The sequence below is a fragment of the Anolis carolinensis genome, chromosome 4, assembly GCF_035594765.1.
Source record: "Anolis carolinensis isolate JA03-04 chromosome 4, rAnoCar3.1.pri, whole genome shotgun sequence".
NCBI lineage: Eukaryota > Metazoa > Chordata > Lepidosauria > Squamata > Dactyloidae > Anolis > Anolis carolinensis.
The window spans coordinates 145,099,334-145,118,682 of record NC_085844.1 but is presented as its reverse complement, the minus strand read 5'-3'; the positions used below and the strand labels follow the sequence as shown (position 1 = coordinate 145,118,682).

The window sequence follows — 19,349 nt, the reverse complement described above, 5'->3', positions numbered from 1 at the left end:
ATGGCATGCATCACCTTGACATCATCATCTTCCAAGATTTTAAACAGCTCAGCTGGGATCCCGTCATCTCCTGCTGCCTTGTTGTTTGCAATGCGACTCACTGATTGCCCCCACTTGAAATGCGCCTGAATGTATATTTATATGTATAACTATGTAGGGTTTTTTAAATGTAAGCTCTCAATCTTAATGTAATTTTTAATTTAAATGGATTTTTAAACGTGATATAAATTGTTTTGATGTATATGTTCATGTTGTAAGCCACCCTGAGTCCCCTGAGGGGTGAGAAGGGCGGGGTAGAAATGATGTAATAAATAAATAAATAAATAAATAAATGCTTCTTAAGGCCCATTCAACCTCACTCCTCAGGCTGTCTGGTTCTAATTCACTCACCACACCATCAAAGCTATCCTCTAAATTACTATTCTTCCTATACAAATCTTCTGTATATTCTTGCCACCTATTCTTGATCTCTTCAGCTTCTGTTAGGTCCTTGCCGTCTTTGTTTTTGATCATGCCCATTTTTGCCTGAAATTTACCTCCAATGTTTCTGATTTTCTGGAAGAGGTCTCTTGTCCTTCCTATTCTGTTGTCTTCTTCCACTTCCGTGCATTGCTTGTTTAAAAATAGTTCCTTGTCTCTTCTGGCTAACCTCTGGAATTGTGCATTTAATTGGGCATATCTCCCCCTATCACTGTTTCCTTTCACCTTCCTTCTTTCTTGGGCTACTTCCAGTGTCTCAGCAGACAACCATCTTGCCTTCCTGGTTTTCTTTTTCTTTGGGATGTACTTTGTTGCCACCTCCTGAACAATGTTGTGAACTTCTGTCCATAGTTCTGGGACTCTACTTATTAAATCTAGTCCCTGAAATCTATTCTTCACCTCCACTGCATATTCACTAGGGATATTTGTTAGGTCATATCTAATTGGTCTGTGTATTTTCCCCATTCTCTTTAGTTTTATTCTAAATTGTGCAATAAGAAGTTCGTGATCTGAACTACGGTCAGCTCCAGGTCTTGTTTTCACCGACTGGATGGATGTCCGCCACCTTTGGCTGCAGAGGATGTAGTCAATCTAATTTCAGTGAAGTCCATGTGTTAAGCCGTCTTTTAGGTTGTTGGAAGAGAGTGTTTGTTATGCACAGTGAGTTTTCCTGGCAAAATGCTATCAGCCTATGTCCTGCTTCATTTTGTTGTCCCAGACCATGCTTGCCTGTGATCCCGGTTATCATTTGACTGCCCACTTTAGCATTCCAATCTCCTGTAATGAAAATAATGTCCCCTTTTTGTGTGTTATCCAGTAGGTGCTGCAGACCCTCATAGAACTGATCTAATTCTGCTTTTTTAGCAGCTGTGGTTGGGGCGTATATTTGGATCACTGTGATGTTAAACAGCTTACCTTGAACTCAAATTGAGATCATTCTATCATTTTTTGGGTTGTATCCAAACACTGCTTTACCAACTTTATTATTAACTATGAAGGCTACTCAATTTCTTCGGTGTTCCTCTTGTCCATAATAGTAGATCTGGTGGTCATCTTTTGTGAAATGGCCCATTTCAGTTTACTGACTTCGAGAATGTCTATCTTTAATCTTGACATCTCACCAGTAACCATGTCCAGTTTGCTCTGGCTCATAGATCTTACATTCCAGGTTCCTATAGTGTGTTGATCTTTAGAACATCGGATTCGTCGTTCAACTCCAGCACCGTCGGCTGTTAGCCTTCCTTCCAGCTTTGAGATAACTGCATCATCACATCTGGAGCTAGTTGAACCAGTCCTCTGTTCCTCCCCAGTAGCATTTTGACCATCTTCCGACCTGGGAGTCCTATCTTCCGATGGTATACCAACATTTCTCTGGTTGTACTGATCCATGTAGTTTTCATGGCAAGAATATGGGGTGGGTTGCCGTTACCTTCCCTAAGGATCGTATTTAATCTGACCTCTCTGCCATGACCTTCCCGTCTTGGGTGGCCCTGCATGGTTTAGCTCATGGCATCATCGAGGCACTCAAGCCCCAGCACCGCATTAAAGTAATGATCCTTTGATTTTTGGCACCCCAAAAAATGCTTTAACGTCTTCCTGACTGGTCTAAAGAAGCATGAATTCTCATTATATTGGCTGTTTGCTATTGCCTCTGTGTCCACGTGTTTCATGCTTTTCTGGGGGCAGTTTTTAGAAATGTCTTAGATCTCTTAGGGCTCTTCAAAGTTTTTCTTTTTCTGTGGAGGCATGATTTGTTGAGGTCATCCTACAGTTTGAAGAACAAATCTTTTCTCTGTTTTTTTTAAAGGGTTACAAAGTTATTATGCAAAAATATCTTCTCATGAGACATTATACAGGTTGGGTATACTTTAGCAGGAATTCTGAAATCTGAAATACTTCAAAATCTGGAATTGTCCACAGAAGTGCCTGAACAACATTTGAAATATTTTGCATTTGGAATTCCAGATAAGGAATTTCTGGAAAAGGTATTTTGGAATTCCAGATAAATGGGTGTTCAACCTGTATGAGGTTTTGGTTTTGGGTTTTGGCTTTTATGATTGCCTTTATCTAGCTATATCATTGGCCATTTTGTACCCACAGTTGATGTGGTTTTTCTGGTAAAGGTGCCAAAATAAAACACATTGGATTGGTCTTTTTGGTATTGAGCTCCCTTACCATACATGATTATGGCTGGTGTCCAATTGGTTAGCCCAAATTCAATCAGTTGTTTAATGGTGAGTTAATATGGAATCACAAATGCTCTCCCTCAGTCAGTACAATAACATGGGCCAGCCTAAATATTATACTTGAACTAAACTGAATGTGGCCACTGAAATGAGGGTAACTTTGTCCTATTATTATCTATGGACAACTTACATTTTTTCCAGATAGTTCACCACAAAAGGCAGTGAGCCTTTAAATGGATTGTAACCTTATTTGATTGAAAATAATGGAGTTCACAGCTTGCTATAGTCAATCTGTAATGTGTGCTTTTAGCTTTAATGTTAAAGCCATTATTGTTATATGATAAGCACTAAAGTCGTTTACTAGAGCAAAACCTCTTTTTATGGGGCATCCAAGCACGAGTTCAGGTTTTACAATAACAATGTGCCATGACACTATTAAAACGTGCAGACAGAAATGTATCAGCCCCCAAATCCTGCATATCTTATTTTGGCATCTCATCTAATCCAGTGGCGTAGGAAAAAAGAACATCTCATAGGGACTGCCAGATGCCGTTTTAGATATCTGTTAGGAAGAATCTCCCTAAGTTCCCATTAAACTTCAGAGATAAAAAGAAGGTGAAACTACCCAATTAAAATACCATTCTAGGCTTTGAAAGATGTTTAGATGGGGTTGCTGTGAGTTTTTCGGGCTGTATGGCTATTGGGATATTTTGACTGTTTGTTTAAAATTTATGACTGAAGAAATCAAGAATGTACAGTATTCATTTGTGTTATCCTAGGGAGAGCCTAAATGCCCTAAAGGCACAGCTGAACAAGGTCAGCTCTGGTTAGTAGTTGGATGGGAGACTACCAGTGAATACCGGGTGCTGCAGGCTATGGAGCGTAATAGAATGGAGGCTCCTGCAGAATTCTGGGAAATGTAGTTTAGAGAAGCTGAGGACCTCTTTAGCTGAGAATTCCAAAGCCTCCACACTGAACTACATTTCCCAGAATTCTACAGGAGCAACTTCTACGATTGGCAGATGATAGCCTCCATCCTATAACACTGGTGGGTAAATGTACTATATTTCAGTCAACTGCTTCTGACCCTTCCTTGCCTAAGAAACTCCATGAAATTTAAGGGGTCACCATAAATCAACGGGTGACTTGAAGGCACACACAATATATTTGGTCCTTTCTATTAAGCAGATGAAGCAACCACATTAAATGGCACGTGCTGGGCACAGCAGTGGTACTTATTTCAGTTATTCCTTTCAAGCCTTTTGGATGGTGTTCATATCAGCACTGTGAATGCCACATAGTCTGCCCCGAATCCTCTATACTGGCATCGTGCCCTCAGATGATGTGGAGGACCCCTATTTTGCTATCAGTGATTAAAAAAATTTCAATGCTAGTCCAGTTAACTTCTCTACTTCTGGAGTGCAGCAACACAGCTGAATGGTTTGTATTCTTATCTCCACCCCCACCCCACCCCCAAAGTTTATTCACAGATTCAACAGGGCTAATGAAATTAGTAGTCAATATTGTGCTACCCCATTAGTCAGCTCTCCTTTCTGCAAAGTAAAAAGAACCAAACTTTCCCAGTTCTGAAACAATGAACATTGTCTTATGGCAAGCCATAATGGTCCACAATATCCAAAACCAAGCTACATCTCTTCTACTCCCTGAAGTACACATGAATCTGAATGTGTTCATGCTTAGGAATTGTTACTATTATTACTAGGATGATGTAAAGACCAAGTGTGTTGTTTACTTTTTGTGTATATCCTCACACTATTTCTATTTCAAGAAAATTAAAGACTAGAGTGCACCACTTGGGTTTGATTGGGATGGACAACATGATACAGGAATAGTCCATTCATATGCCAATATTTTCACTTAGCACTGGAATGTGTGTTGTCATATTGCCTGCTTGTTGGATTTTTTTTGCTTTACACCAGACTTTTTCCCCTCACTCTCTTTCAGAAATTCATCTTCTTTTCTGAAATGTAGGAAGGCATAGAAATACAAATAACTATCAAAAGTGGCTAGAACCAATAAGAAACAAAAGAAACAACCAAAAGGAAGGCAACCGCTGGGATTTCCTGTACAAAACACAGTAACTTCTCCCAACCAGTTCTTGCTGGGTCTCTAAGCAAACAACATTCCTTACGAAGAAGAGGGTGGTGCTAGAATGCTGTCTTTTAAGGGAAAAGTCTCTGCAAATGGCAAAATGTAGTGATAAACAATCATATCCCTCATGGGGTGTTTTTGTTCCGTCCAAAGTTCTCCCCCAGGAAGCAAAGGAAAGGGGAAATATCATATACCCCAAGGTTTATTTTCCATTGCTGAAAGCTTTGTTGTTTTAACACTTTTGTTTTTAAAGAACGAATTCTAAACAGGCAGCAACTGTAATGGACAAATTTCAAAAAGTGCACCTTTTGCTGCTGCACACTACATTAGGCAGCAAATGCTTTTTTTGGTTTCAGGGTTTTGAAACTTGAGGTGTGCATTAGATTCTATTAGGCTTGAGTAAATACTGGGTAGGTGCCAAAACCCTGATCAAAGTTACCCATTTTCCCACCTCCTGGGAAATAACATTCCTACCAATGGTAAATCAATGTTTCTAACATAGAATCATAGAGTTGGAGCAGACCACAATGGCCAACCAACCCAACAGATAGTATTTTTAAGTTCTGAAAGTTTCCTTCCACCATTTGTAAACTTCTACATAACAATGAATTTGCCACTAAGGATAAAAACAAAGTGTGCACAAATGCAAAGGAAAAGGTAAATATGTGCCATACTGGCATGTGTTGAGCATGTGAATTATGTTTATACAGGCAGGCCCCAAGTTACGAACAAGATAGGTTCTATAGGTTTGTTCTTAAGTTGAATTTGATGTAAGTCAGAACAAGTACATTTTTAAGTGTAACTACAGCCATATATATGTGCGTGTGTATGTGCGTGCATGTGACATTTCTAATTTCATTGTCATGGCTCAATACTGTGCAATCCTGGGATTTGCAGTTTTTCCCCATGATAACTCTTTCAGGGGTGAATTTCCCTTCCTAGTGGTAGATTTATCTCACCTCCTGTTCTTAACTAGGAGTCATTTGTAAGTCATATGTTTGTAACTCAGGGACTGACTGTATATCATTACACAGCTTTTCCATCTTTATAGCATAGACAATTTTTTTGGAGGTTGCATACTATATGTGCCTAATAGTCTTGTGCATTTGTATGGAATCACTATTTGTTTCATTCTTAAGGCCCCATTTTCATTTTCAATCACCTCTCCTGAAAATGGGTGCATTTCTGAATGAGCTTTTCCATCCAAGGTCCAACCCCCCCAAATATTTTCGGACTTTGGATGGAAAAGCGCCAGGACCTGCCAGGGCCTAAATCTGTGGCCCTCGGTGCACTGGGATTTAAGTCCTGGCAGGGCATACAGTCGAACACTGAGTGAGAGGTGATCATCATGTTCGGATTTAAGCCCTGGCAGACCCTACAGCCTACAGGTGTGCATCGAGAGCCCCTGACAGGGCTTAAATACAGGTGTGCCGATCACCTATCAGTGCTTGGCACTTGGTGCTTGGCTGTAGGACCTGCCAGGGCCTAAATTCGAGCACGCAAAGCACTGATCACCTCTCACTCAGTGCTCGGTTGTAGGCCCTGCCAGGGCCTAAATCCCAGTGTGCCAAGGGCCACAATCTTAGGCCCTGGCAGGGCCTACAGCCGAGCGAGAGGTGATAGGCAGTCAGTGCACTCAGATTTAGGCCCTGCCAGGACCTTCCAGGCCTAAATCCGAACGCGCCTATTGCCTCTCACACAGTACCCGGCTGTAGGCCCTGCCAGGCCTGCAGCAGAAAGCCAAAAATCAGACAAACAAATGGTTACCATCTCTACTTAACTTTCATTTCACTGATGTTTCCATGCCGGAGGGGGATGTAAAGTTTCCTACATCCTGAATGTACAAAACAGTACAGAAACACAAATTTAATTGCTGAAACGGTAACCGGGCCCTTGATTAATGCCTATGTGTTACAAACAGGTCATCTTCTCTTTGGATGCAGAAAATACTCCAATCTGTGGACAATCAATGGTGGTGATGAACAAAGACACAATTTGCCAACAAAGTTTTTGAGAGCATAGTCAGTTATGTTTACTGTTCATGAGTTTACTGTTCAGAGAGAAAAAAATTGTTCTCAGCTAAATTGTCAATGTGTTGAAGATTTTTATGGCCATTAACAGGTCATTTAAAACAATAAATCTGATAATCTTTATTAAGAATGTACATCAGTTTGAAACACATGTATGCAGATGAAGTGGTGAAAGGGCCTCATTCAAAACAAGTGATTTCAAATAAAAAGAGCTTATAAATATTTTTCTTACCCAATAAATTACATTTCTGTGGCATTTGCTTGCCTGCTTTTCTTTTCTATATTGTCTATCAACAGTCAAACATAATTAGAATCTTGCTTCACTGTGATATTACAAAATTTCATTTCAATATAGAACTTGAGAAAACAACTTGGGGGGGGGGAACAAAAAAGCAGGCCTGTATCCGGGGGGGGGGGGGGGTGTGCTGTTAAGTGTTCAAACCTCCCCTGAAATGTTTCAGGTTTTAAAAAACGTGGTTTACTCATGAATTGGTCAACCAGTAAAAAAAAACTATGAGTAAATCAGGTTTTTTGAAAACCTGAAACATTTCAGAGGGGTTGAACACTTACCAACCCCCCCCCCCCCAAAGATACAGGCCTGCAAAAAAAAAAAGTAACCAAAGAATGAATGAAGGAATGTGTGTGTGTGTGTGTGTGCACGTACATATATACACACATACATATACATACATGAGAGGCTCAGGACCTTATCATATGAGCAGAGGTAAGGCGGGGGAAAGAGGGGGCAATCTTGAGGCAATTGTGGGGCACCGGAGGAAGCTGTCAGGCTCTGTTACCTTCTATCAGTGTCCGTAGTTTTCTTTCCCATGTTTCCCCATTTTTCCCTGCTTCCTATTTGGCTCCTCTGTCTTTTGACTCCAAATAGCAGAAAGTTAGAAAAAGCAAGGGGAAGACAGGCATTGATACAGTAAAAACATGGGGTGGCAGTTCCCTCCTTTTCCCCCCTGCTTTCCCACCGCTCATGGGATGAGGTCCCTAGTGATGGTCCAACACTTCTGGGCAGAGAAGGCTAAAGTTTTTGTAAAACTATAGCTCCCATGATTGTATGGCACTGAGCATGGCAGTTAAAGTGGTGTCAAACTGCATTAATTCTACAGTATAGATCAGGTATGGGCAAACCCTTGGGCTCTTTTCTCAGGCCCTCCTTAATCTCACCATCCTAACCTTCCTTCCTTCCTTCTCTTTTTCCTTCCTTTTTCCATCCTTTCCTTTCTTCCTTACCTCCCTCTTAATTCTTCCCTCCTTCCCTCCACCTTCCACCCTTTCATCCTTCATTCCTTCCCTATTTCCTCCCTCCTTCCCTCTCTCCCTTTCTCCTTCCTTCCCTCCCTCCCTCCCTCCCTCCCTTTTGACTTTCCTTCCCTTTCTCTTCCCTCCCTCCATTATCTTCCCCCCTTCCTTCCATCCATCCTTCTATTCCTACCTCCCTCCCCTCCCTTTCTTCTCTTTTTCCTTCCTCCTAGGGGATGTTTACCTGAGAGAAGAGATGGTTGAGAGGGAACATGAGAACCGTATTTCAAGATTTCAGAGGGTTCCCGTTGAGGAGGAAAGAGGGGGAAAACTGACTTTCTGCTGCTCTAGAGACCAGGGCACAAGGGAGCAATGGCAGGAAAAGTGATGTGACTGACAAGATTAGGAAGAACTTTGTGAGAGTAAGAGCTGTTGGAGAGTGGCATAGGCTGCCTGGGAGTGTAGTGGAGTCTCCTTCTCTGGAGGCTTTTCTCCAGAGGCTATCTATTGGGAGTGCTTTGATTGTGCTTTCTTGCATGGTAGGGGGTTGGACTGGATGGCCCTCGGAGGTCTCTTCCAGCTCTAGGATTCTGTATCAGGGATTGGCAATATGGGGTCTAATGAACACACGTTTTCTCTCCTGTACACCAGCCCTTTTGGGATCCAAATGTTTCCTGTCCTTCCTTCACTTTCTGCCTCCAAAAGCGAAGAGGAAGGGGAGGAAAGGGAGGGGAGGGGGCTTGGGGAGAACTCCCTCCCTCCCAGTCCACCTTGGCCTGGCCTACCCAAGTTAGAAAGTTTGCCCATATCTGGTATAGATGAAGCCAAAGACAAAGTACTCATAACTGAAATTATTACATTCTTTTCCATTTTAATTTGGTTCATTCTAGTTCTTCTGCTGTAAATCTCGATCAAACTTGTTTTTTGGCCCCAGGGACAATTTGTTCTTAAGACCAGAGCAGGTGAAAAAAAGGTTAGCATATTCTCTCCCCACCAGTTGCAATGGCTGTAATTCAGCCTGCAAGTGATTGCATTTGTTTGGTTTTTTAAAAGCCTGCATATTAAATGGAAAGATACAATTACCATCACCTCTAGTTTGTAGTCAGGGTGGAAGATACACTAAAAGAGAATCACAAAAAAGAAATAACGTCCTCAGCTTTTAAAATATTTCAAAAGTACTGTCACCTATTCTTCAGTATTCCACAAGCAGAGAGCTAAATTAGATTGCATACATTGGTGCCTTGCTTTTCCTGTGGTTATGGATTTTTCATAAGCCTTGAAGATTTTTAAACTTGACAAGTGGAAAAACTAATAGGAAACTGGCAGCATAACAGCTGAACTGCCAAGTTAGAGCAGTTAAGTTTTAATGCGGACAAACTTTTCTTTTGAAGGAGGGCTGTTCAAACTTTTCCCATTGGGAGATCCCTTTGCTCGTACACCCACACAAAGCAATTTCCCCCCTCTCTCTTGCAGATGGTACATCTCTTATTGCAGAAGGCTTCAACAAAGCTCAGACTGACACATCTGTGCATTGTTTCTTTCTTTCCTAAGAGATGTTGCCTGAATTTTAAGCTAATGGATCAAATGCATCTGTGATGCAAATCCCTTTGAGCAGCCATTAACGTTTGGGAATCATTTCAGGAGAAATCTGATTATTTCTGTTTAAATAATCAGATTCTATTAATATGGAAGGGGTGATTTGCAGATGCGAGGAGAAATTAGATTTTATATTCTTTCAGTTTAATTTACTACTTCCCCCCCATTCCACTGATGAAAGATCCCTCACTATGGACTACAGAAACCTTCATTTATATTTATACACAAAACCAAAACCATTGAGTTAAATATGAAGGACAGACAACTCTGTATGTTTAGAATGGGCAGTGACAGTTTCAAACAAACTATATCATATGCCATGAGACATGAAGTTCTCCATCTATGAAGACCCACTCTCCTTAAGATTTCATTGTCCATGTCCTGCTGAGTAGCTAGTTTCTATAAAATTTGGGTATGTTAATTCATATAGATGAATACTTACACACTTACACATGATTCCATTTTAAAGGGATGTATAGTACATTTCAATATGTGCATAAAATTTCCTCTAATCCACAGGTCCGTCTTTTTGAAACACTGTATAATGGACTACAGTGGCTTGAATGTTGGAGAAAGGGTGCATATACACTGTAGAATTAACGCAGTTTGACACCACTTAAACTGTATTGGTTGATGCTATAGAATCCTGGAAGTTGTTATTTGGTGAGGCATCAGCACTCTTTGGTAGAGAATTCTAAAGATCCTCTACCAAAGAACTACAATTTCCATGATTCCATAACTTTGAGTCATGGCAGTTAAAGTGGTATCAAACTGCATTAAATCCATAGTGTAGATGTACCCTTAATTTCTTTAGGGCTAGGTATAAATGTGAGCAGATCAATAAGTATCGCTTTGGAGGGAAGGTAACAGCACTCCATGCAGTCATGCAGGCCTTGAAGGTGTCTACGGACAACACCGGCTCTTCAGCTTAGAAATGGAGATGAGCACCAACCTCCAGAGTCAGAAATGACTAGACTTAATGTCAGGGGAAAATATTTACCTTTTAGGTATTTCTAGACTAGTGGTTCTCAATTTGTGGGGCCCCAGATGTTTTGGCCTTCAGCTCCCAGAAATCCTAACAGCTAATCAACTGGCTGGGATTTCTGGGAGTTGTAGGCCAAAACACCTGGGGACTCACTGGTTAAGAAACCAGTGTTCTAGACAAAAGAAGTTGGGATTCTAGGCCAGCTAATTGCTGGAATCAAGGTAAAAAGTCAGTGGTACAGTATAGTCGGTGTACTTTCTAGTTCTGTAGTCTCATACTTTACCCTACTTCATCATCTGTCCTCATACAGCATTTTTTTCTTCTCCTGCCAGCATTGGATATTCTCCTTCCCTCCTTTCTTTGTATATACTCATACATACACACATACATATGCACATACTATTGGAATGGGGAAAAGGAAAGGTCCTCAAGGCTGCTGAACTACACAAAAATACAATCTGTGTCATTTCAGGTCTGGAAAAACAAAACAAAATGTAAGTCCAATCTCAGTCCTGCCTGTAACCAGTGGTAAGCATTTGGATCAAGCCTTAAGCTTTTATGTTCCTGAAAAAACCTCTCATCCCTGAGGAGTCTAGTGTCTGCCATCCAGTGACTCAATATAGTAGTGCAGACTACAGGTAGATTTTATACAATTAAAATTAATCAACCCATAAAAAAGCAATACATATAATTGTACATCTGCAGGGTGTAGCTGCAGAAGGGAAAAAAAATCAAGGTATTGACTCCCAATTAAAATTCTGGTTCCCCCAAATGAAAGTTTTGGCATTTAGGCATCCAAACATTCGGCATTTAGGCATCCAAACAAAATAAACAGACAGAGTTACTGTGTGGATGTGAACACAGCAAATATAAGTGTCTGGGCCACTAATGATTTTCAAGGATTTCAAGGATTTCTCTGGAATGCTAGAAATGTGGGGACTGAAAGACAATGTCTTGGGGGAGGACGGAAGTTTTATTTGCATGGCAATGTCCTTAATATGGCCCTATAGTATGCAGTCAGGAACTCTTTAATATATACACCAAGTTTCAGATACTGAGGTTTCATGATCTTGGAGCTATAGTGCATTTTAATAGATGGTTTGTTTTTAATGTTATTATTTCAAGCAGGGCTTTTCTTTTATGTTAATCACTTAACTTCAGACTTTGGTTTTGAATATATCCAATGATGATGATGATAATGATGATGATGATGATGATGAGTGTTTTCAAATCAAGCCAAGTCAAAATGCGACATACACTTCAGTGATGAAGATGAATTGTGAAATAAAGAGACATGTGAAAATACATTGAGGTTGAGTATGCTTTATCTGAAATGCCTGAGATTGGAATTGTCTTATATTTTGGGTTCTTTAGGATTTTGGAATCCCTGTATTTGCAGATGTAGATATATTGGAGAGGAGACCCAGATCTAAACACAACATTCATTCATGTTTTATACCCACCTTATATACATATCCTGAATATAATTTTATACGATATTTACAATATTTTTGTGGTGAATTAAAATTATGAAAAATAGTTACCTTGTGTGCATACTGAACCATCAGAAAGCAAAGATGTCACTTATTTAGCCACTCATGTGGATAGTTTGGGATTTTGGAATTCCTGATAAGAGATGCTCAATCTGTATGTATACACACATTCCTTCTTATCAATCAAGAGATATGACAGAGTATAGGCATCTAGCTTTGTCAAGGATACCAAAATAACTCTATAACTGGAGTTTCTATTACAGAAGCAACATCCCTCCAAAAAACAATTCTCAAAAGTGTTGGAAAGGAGTACATTGCAAATGGCAGTAATGCAGATGTGGAAGTGTTCAATATTATACAGGCCAACTCAATTACCTTTCCAATAAGAGAACAAGTACTAGCTCTGATGATGACTGAATCCTACCAAGATCAAACAGCACATTGCCCATGGCAAATTCTGAACATGGATTTTGATTACATAAAATAGGAACTGAAGTCTATTACTAAATTTATTGTCGGGCTCATTTCATATAGAAAAAGACATTTTGAGGGGAAAATACTTTTCATTGTTAATGTACTTTTGAAAGAGGTGAGCCCTAAGGATGGCAAAAAGCTTTTGATTTTGCAGAAAGGTAGTGAGTCAGAGCATGGCAAAAATCAGAATAGATCTTTTGGACTGCAGAACTGATTCTTCATGCAATGATTTTAGGATAAATACTGTGTTCCCCACCCAGACATCTTAATTGTTTGTGGAGAACTTTTTAATGACTTGAAACAAGCTTACTTAATTGCTAACCAATCTGCTGACTTGTGGATGTTTCCAGGCTTTGAAATAAGACAGGAGTCAATAGCAAACTGATTTAGGATCTTGGTGTATAGCCAATAAAAGTCACAGTCAAACAGGTAAATTAGAAGCACTTTTATTAGATTACATTACATTTTTATCCTTCCTCTAAGGAGCTTAGAGTTCTCTTCGCCCTTCCCATTATATCTTCATGACAACTTTAGAGGTAGGTTTGGTGGAGGGATGGCATTTGGCTCAAAGGATCTTATCACATTAGGATATACGTAATCCATTTATATCAGTATGCATCCCATATAGAGGACTAGATGCATACTGTCTTGAAACAAGATGCATACTCTCCTCATCATACCTGATTATTAGGATTCTTATGATTTGAAAATGCTGTGCTTTGACTCATCACACCACAGAAGGCTGGCTCCTCCCAATCCATTCAAAACACCCCCTACATCAGGCATGGGCAAACTAAGGCCCAGAGGCCAGACGCAACCTATTGGATGATTACCTCAGGCCCTTCTCATTTTCCCTGTCCTCTCAGCATAAAGAAACGGTGGCTCGCCTCATCCTTATGCAGAAAGGATGGGGGAGGAAGCCATGCAGCAGTTGAGAGACCTCTGGAGCACTCTCAGCCACCTCATGTCTCACCTTCCTCCTTGCATAAGAATGGTACGGCTGTGTCCTTATGCCAAGAGGACGGTCGGAGGAAGGCACGGAGCGGCTGAGAGCCCTCCGGAGAGCTCTTGGCCATCGCCTGTCTTGCCCTCCTCCTGGCATAATGCTGAGAGGCCAGCCCAAAGATTGGGGGAGTAGGATCAGAGCAGTCATCACATGTCTCGTTTTTCTCCCAGAAGGAGGATGGGGCAAGCAAAATGAATGACTAAACGAAGACAAAAAGCAATGTCTCCAAGTAAGTTCTAAACTATCTAATTTATAATTTATTTATTTTATTCTTTCCATTCCCACTTTTCTCCCAATAATGGGGCGCAGGGTGGCTAACAACATATTTTAGAAAAAAATGCAGATCAAAACTGTCATTAACAAAAGTTATTTAAAAACCCACCACACAATTTATAACATTAAAACACTGAATGTTCAAAACATTCAAAGTCATTATTAAAAAAAAACATTCAAAGTCATTAAAATCTTTATACAAACTGTCAAACAGAACTACACAGTATTAAAACCCTATCACAGTCCATTTTTAAAATCCTGAGAACATAACTATGTTTTGACTTGCTAATGGGAGGAGAAAAAAAGTCAACCAGTTCTTAACCTGCTACACAATTCTTGAAATCCACACCCAAAAATGGATTGTTTGAAACTGGCTTGCAGTTATCCAATAAAGCAGGATCCAGGGTAGTATTTGTTTTCAAAAGCAGCCTTACCACTACCTCCATGAGACAGTTTGGGATCCTGCTTTGTTAAAGACAGTTTGGTATCCTGCTTTGTTTCTTTACTTACTTAACCAGTTCCCCTCTGGCTAGAATGAGCAAGGGTCTGGTATACAAGTGAAAACGCTCAATTTTCAAAGCATCCTTTTCACATTCTTGAGATGCATAATTGAAAAGTGTCAATCAACACTGACTGAACAAAGACCAAGGTTAAACCCACTGGACCCATATCAACTCTGGAATTCAAGACAAAGTTAATCTAAGTGGTTTCACCTGTGAAGTTGTAGATGCATTCTCACAGAAGGTTGCTGAATGGATAAAATTCTCTTTTGGGCCAAATTGTAACACAGACTACTTGAAACAGCTCTCTTGAATCCTTCTGTGTAGCTGCAACAACTAGAAAAGTGAGCTTTTTTGCACTACTATAGGCCTTCAGATAAATTTGAACTTGTTTTCAGTTGAACTCACTCTGATTTTCTGCCACTGTCATTCTAGCATCTATCTCATTTGTTTCTTTGCTACCAGCTTCTTAGAAAGCCTAGTAGGGTAGTTTTCTAAGAAGCAATTTAGGAATAATTGTGTCCACTACAATCCTTTCTCCACTCCAGACATGAACTAGAGCTTTGACAGGATCACCTTCTGAGGCAGCAGGAAACTTTCCAAGAACCATCAAGTATGCAACCCGTTCCATAGTTCCTCTGCAGCAGATCATCTTAATGAGTCCCTCTCTCCTACAAGAGGTTCTGAAGCCCCCAAAAATCTAAATCTGATCAAGAAAAGCTCAATCCATAATAGTGAAACCACAGAAAGCTCCTGCATTCTGAGAATGCCATCATTCTTCGGCTTTACAGAAACCCTAGGTCTAGAGCAGTGTTCTCAACCTATGGGCCCCCAGGTATTTTGGCCTACCACTCCCAGTAATCCCAGCCAGTTTACCAGCTGTTAGGATTTCTGGGAGTTGAAGGCCAAAACATCTGGGGACCCACAGGTTGAGAACCCCCCCCCCCTCCGAAATTTTTCAGATTTTTAAAAAAACCTGGTTTACTCATGAATTTTAACTCGTTAACCAAATCCCCATGCTACGTCTATGAGACGCAAAAAATTAAAATCCTTGCAGGCACTATCTCAAGCAGATATTGATAGGCATGTAGGGGGGGGGAGGGGTTCAACCCCCCTCCCCGAAATTTTCAACCCCCCCCCCCCCTTGCAAGATTTTTTTCTAGCTACGGCCCTGGCAGGAGCTAACCCTGTTTCCTGGATTCGAACCACTGACCTTTCAGTCAGCAAGTACAGCAGCTCAGTAGTTTAATCTGCTGTGCCACTAAGAAAATATTTATTTTCTTAGGCATTACAATTTGCTTAAAGGGAGATGAGGCAAGAAAAAACTGCTTTCTGGCAAGCCAGTATACAGTATTGGAAGACAACAAATACCCCCGTGGCAAAACATCTCACATCAAATGCTGATGAGCAGGTGACAAATTTCATATCGCTTCCTCAAGGCTGTTCTTTAGTAAGAAAGTGTGTGTGTGTGTGAGTGCACATCCATGCACACACATTTATTTTTTCTTTTGCTCTCTCTTCCTCCCTTCCTCTTCTCCCTTGCAGATCCAAATTAAAAATAAGATAAATCAAAACACAAATCAGTAACAGTAACAGATTGCTTCCAAAATCAAATGAAGACAATTGATGTAATCTATTATTATTGTGACGAAGTCCTAAAACTACCTTCAGAATAGCTTCATATATCTCTGTATTTATTTCAGAGAGCAGTAAAGCAGGCTGCCAAGCTAACTAGAATGTGTGCCTTTCCCTTAAATGGGAGACTGAGACAGCTGGAGGCTGTTTCTAGTAGTCAGTGCACATTTCATGAGAGTGTCCTCAGTTACCTCAAAGATGGCGCCGGACTTTCCCTGCAAATTTCCCTTCCAAACTCACCATTTCTGTAATTGGTCTCACTCTTATACTAAAACACATACCAAGTCTAGGTATGTATATTTTAATCTGCTCACTTTAGAACAATTCATGAGTGTTTATAACCTCAAAGAGGGTTATTGAGAGAAGAGAGCTTTTTGGCAGCTGCTTCTAAGATCTGGAACACCCTTCCAAAGGAGACTAAGAATTTCATCAGATGGAGCGGGAGAAAGCGGTGGAAAGCAGAGGGACTATCTTACTCCGTTCTCTCTGGTCTTTCCTTATCTTGGGGATAGCCAGCCATCCCACATCCTTACCCGTCTTTTCCCTGCTTTCGCCTGTCTTACGGACATTCAGAATCAGGTAACATCAGACTCCTGAAGATGGGTGTAGGGCTTCATTTCCATGCACTGTGGAAACAGAGCCCTAGGGAGCCTCACTGGATGGCTCCCATGGAACTCCCATTGGGCTCAGTTTCTGCAGTGCATGGAAATGGAGCCCTACACTCTTCTGATGAAGTCCTAGGCTTGACTCTACCTTTTGTTGTCCTTTGGTTAACAGACAATTTTTTTTGTTCGATCAGGAGCTCCTTTCTTATATTTTCTTATAATTTCAACTCATTGGTTTGGGTCCTATTCTCTGGAATAGAGGGAAAAAGCTTATTATACCCTCACATATCTTAAGATGGCTTTCATATTGCCGTTCTAGTCTTCAGGCTAAATACATTCAACACCCTTTACTGTCTTGGTTGCCCTAGACAATATCTAGACATCTTCCTGTTTATTGATATCCAGGTGTCCAGGAGGGCTAACCAAAGCAAAGTACAATACAACAGAGAATTTATTTACACTTATGCTGGATCACATGGCAGGGGCCTCGTTTATACTACACTTTCAAAGCACTATGATTCCACTTTAACTGTCATAGGATTTGCAGTTCATTCAAGGCTATTTAGAATTCTATGCCAGGAAGCTCTAGTGCCTCATAAAACAACAAACCTCAGGATTAGAATGGGTATAGTTATCGTAGTTAAAGTGTAACATAGTTCTATAATTGTGTATTATGATCGATCTCAAGGGTCAGACCAGTTGGTAGTCATGGTAATGTAGCAAGTTATTATGAAACTCTCCACTTGGAAACCAGTGGTCTTCTTCCCGTGAGGACAGAAAATATGTTCTGTTTGAAAAATCTCTTTTTGTGCCTACTTCCTGTTTTAGGCATTTGGGGATATATAAATTAGTGGCTTTCAGTCATCATTATGAATAGGCCCAGCTAAGATATTACGACCCATCTGGGTTCTTCTGCTTAAAGGTTGTTATGTTTCCATAGTCTAATTTTTATCAATGGCTCTCTCAGAGGTGGCCTGTCATCTTATTTAATTAATTTATATTATATACAACATGTTTCTCCTAGAATCAGATTCAAGTTGGTATACAACTTCAGAAAGGTCTCCCCAGAAAAAGTTGCATGGTTCCCACATAGTTATTTTTAAGGGTCTGATCAAGACTTTTTAAATTGTTTTTGCATTCCCATTTTAAATATGTACAGTATTTTAAATTTATTACTTAAGCTTCTGGGATTGGTTTTAGCTCATGAGGATTGTTTCAATTTTGTATTTTGTCTGGGTATATTCTTCCTGTGGTTTTATATTATCCTGTTTTTCAGTTGCTTTGTTATTGTGCTTCGAATGGTGCTCCTGTTCCCTTAGAACTAGTTCATAAATACACTAACTAAATAAAGCATGACAAACCCAGCAGCATCATGCAGCTGGCTTGTGGAATATATCATAATTTACATCTTCATCTCTACACCATTCCAATGGTTCCCAGTTGTTTCACACCCCCATTAAAACACTATTTTGTTTTCTTGTCCAATGGGCAATTGGTCCGCGCTTGCTGTGCCTGCTGAAAGCTTCTTCTTCTTTTTCTAAATGATCTGGGGAATCGAATTACTCATCTGATAATTCTGATATTTTTCTCTTCCTCAACTTGCATGATACAGGAGTTGCCAAGAACGGTGCTTGTATCCGCTGATACTTTTTGAAAGGCTCCTTTTAAGTGTGAATTAAATTAGGTACCCTATGCATATCCTGGTACAGGGTTAGTATCACAGAGGCACAATACAATTTAAATATGAATGACAGCAAAAAACAGTTTTCTGTGCAATCAACAACTGTCAAGGAAATCCTGCTGCGATTCAACTGCATTTCATTAATCAAATTAGGACAGGAAAAAACATTTCGTGCACCATATGGAGTCACCTATTATGATGCCACTTTCTCTTGATGTGGCTCCCTCTCCCCTTCTCCATCCCCCGCCAGCTTTTACAAATTCAGGAATACATTAGAATTAATAGAATGTGTTCAAGCATGTAAATCCCTCAGATTCTTTCCAACTGTAAAGTGCTTTCAAAATTGGCTAGCTGCTGAGTGATGAAAAAAGACCAAAGCCTCCTTCAAATGTAAGGAGCAGCTTAAAAAGCCACCGGGTTTATAGAAATGGACTTTTTGCAAAATAACCCTGCAGATCCCTCACCAGTAACTTCAAGGTATCTTTTTCAGTATTTACTACATTTGTTTTATTCATGGTAGAATCAGCCTATTGTACCCAGTGCAGCTTTTGGGACTCATTAACCATTATTCATGATTTTTGATTTTCAATTGCTTTATACATTGCCTCTCTTTTTAGGTGCACAAATATCCTTCATATCCCATCTCATTCATAGTTGCCTTGCAGGGTGCAGGCCTCTAGTGACTGACCATTGAACAGCCTAGTTGTATGAATGAAAGTATAAGCTGTCAGCATTCCTGGATAGAGAGAGAGGGAGGACTGCTTATCCCATAGGTCACCTCTTTATACTGGGACTCATTTGCAGCACAATGAATTGCCACATTGTAAGTCTGAGGATTGACCAGCAGAATCTAAACAGATTTCCCAAGTATTGGGTTAGCATCTTGGGGTCAGGATAATAAATAGGACAATAGGGGGGGGGAGGGGTCACCAGTGATGGCAGTCCTTTCAGGGGTAGGATGAAAGCAAGGAACTGTCTCGCTGCCACTTTGCACGAAGGAAATGCTAGCTTACTTAAGACAATCCTCTGCTACAATCAATAG

At 40.3% G+C, this 19,349-nt stretch overlaps 1 protein-coding gene and 1 long non-coding RNA gene across 2 annotated transcripts in view; both read right to left on the bottom strand.

The window, feature by feature from the left end:
• olfm3 (olfactomedin 3) overlaps positions 1 to 19,349 on the bottom strand; it is a 207,481-nt gene that overhangs the window by 118,327 nt on the left and 69,805 nt on the right. The gene's annotated exons all lie outside the window — the stretch shown is intronic.
• The window catches only part of LOC134298295 (uncharacterized), a 49,623-nt gene continuing 30,382 nt past the window's right edge, over positions 109 to 19,349 (bottom strand). The window contains exon 2 of the long non-coding RNA XR_010005303.1: positions 109 to 19,349. This exon is cut by the window's right edge and continues 23,516 nt beyond it. This is a non-coding gene — a long non-coding RNA (uncharacterized LOC134298295).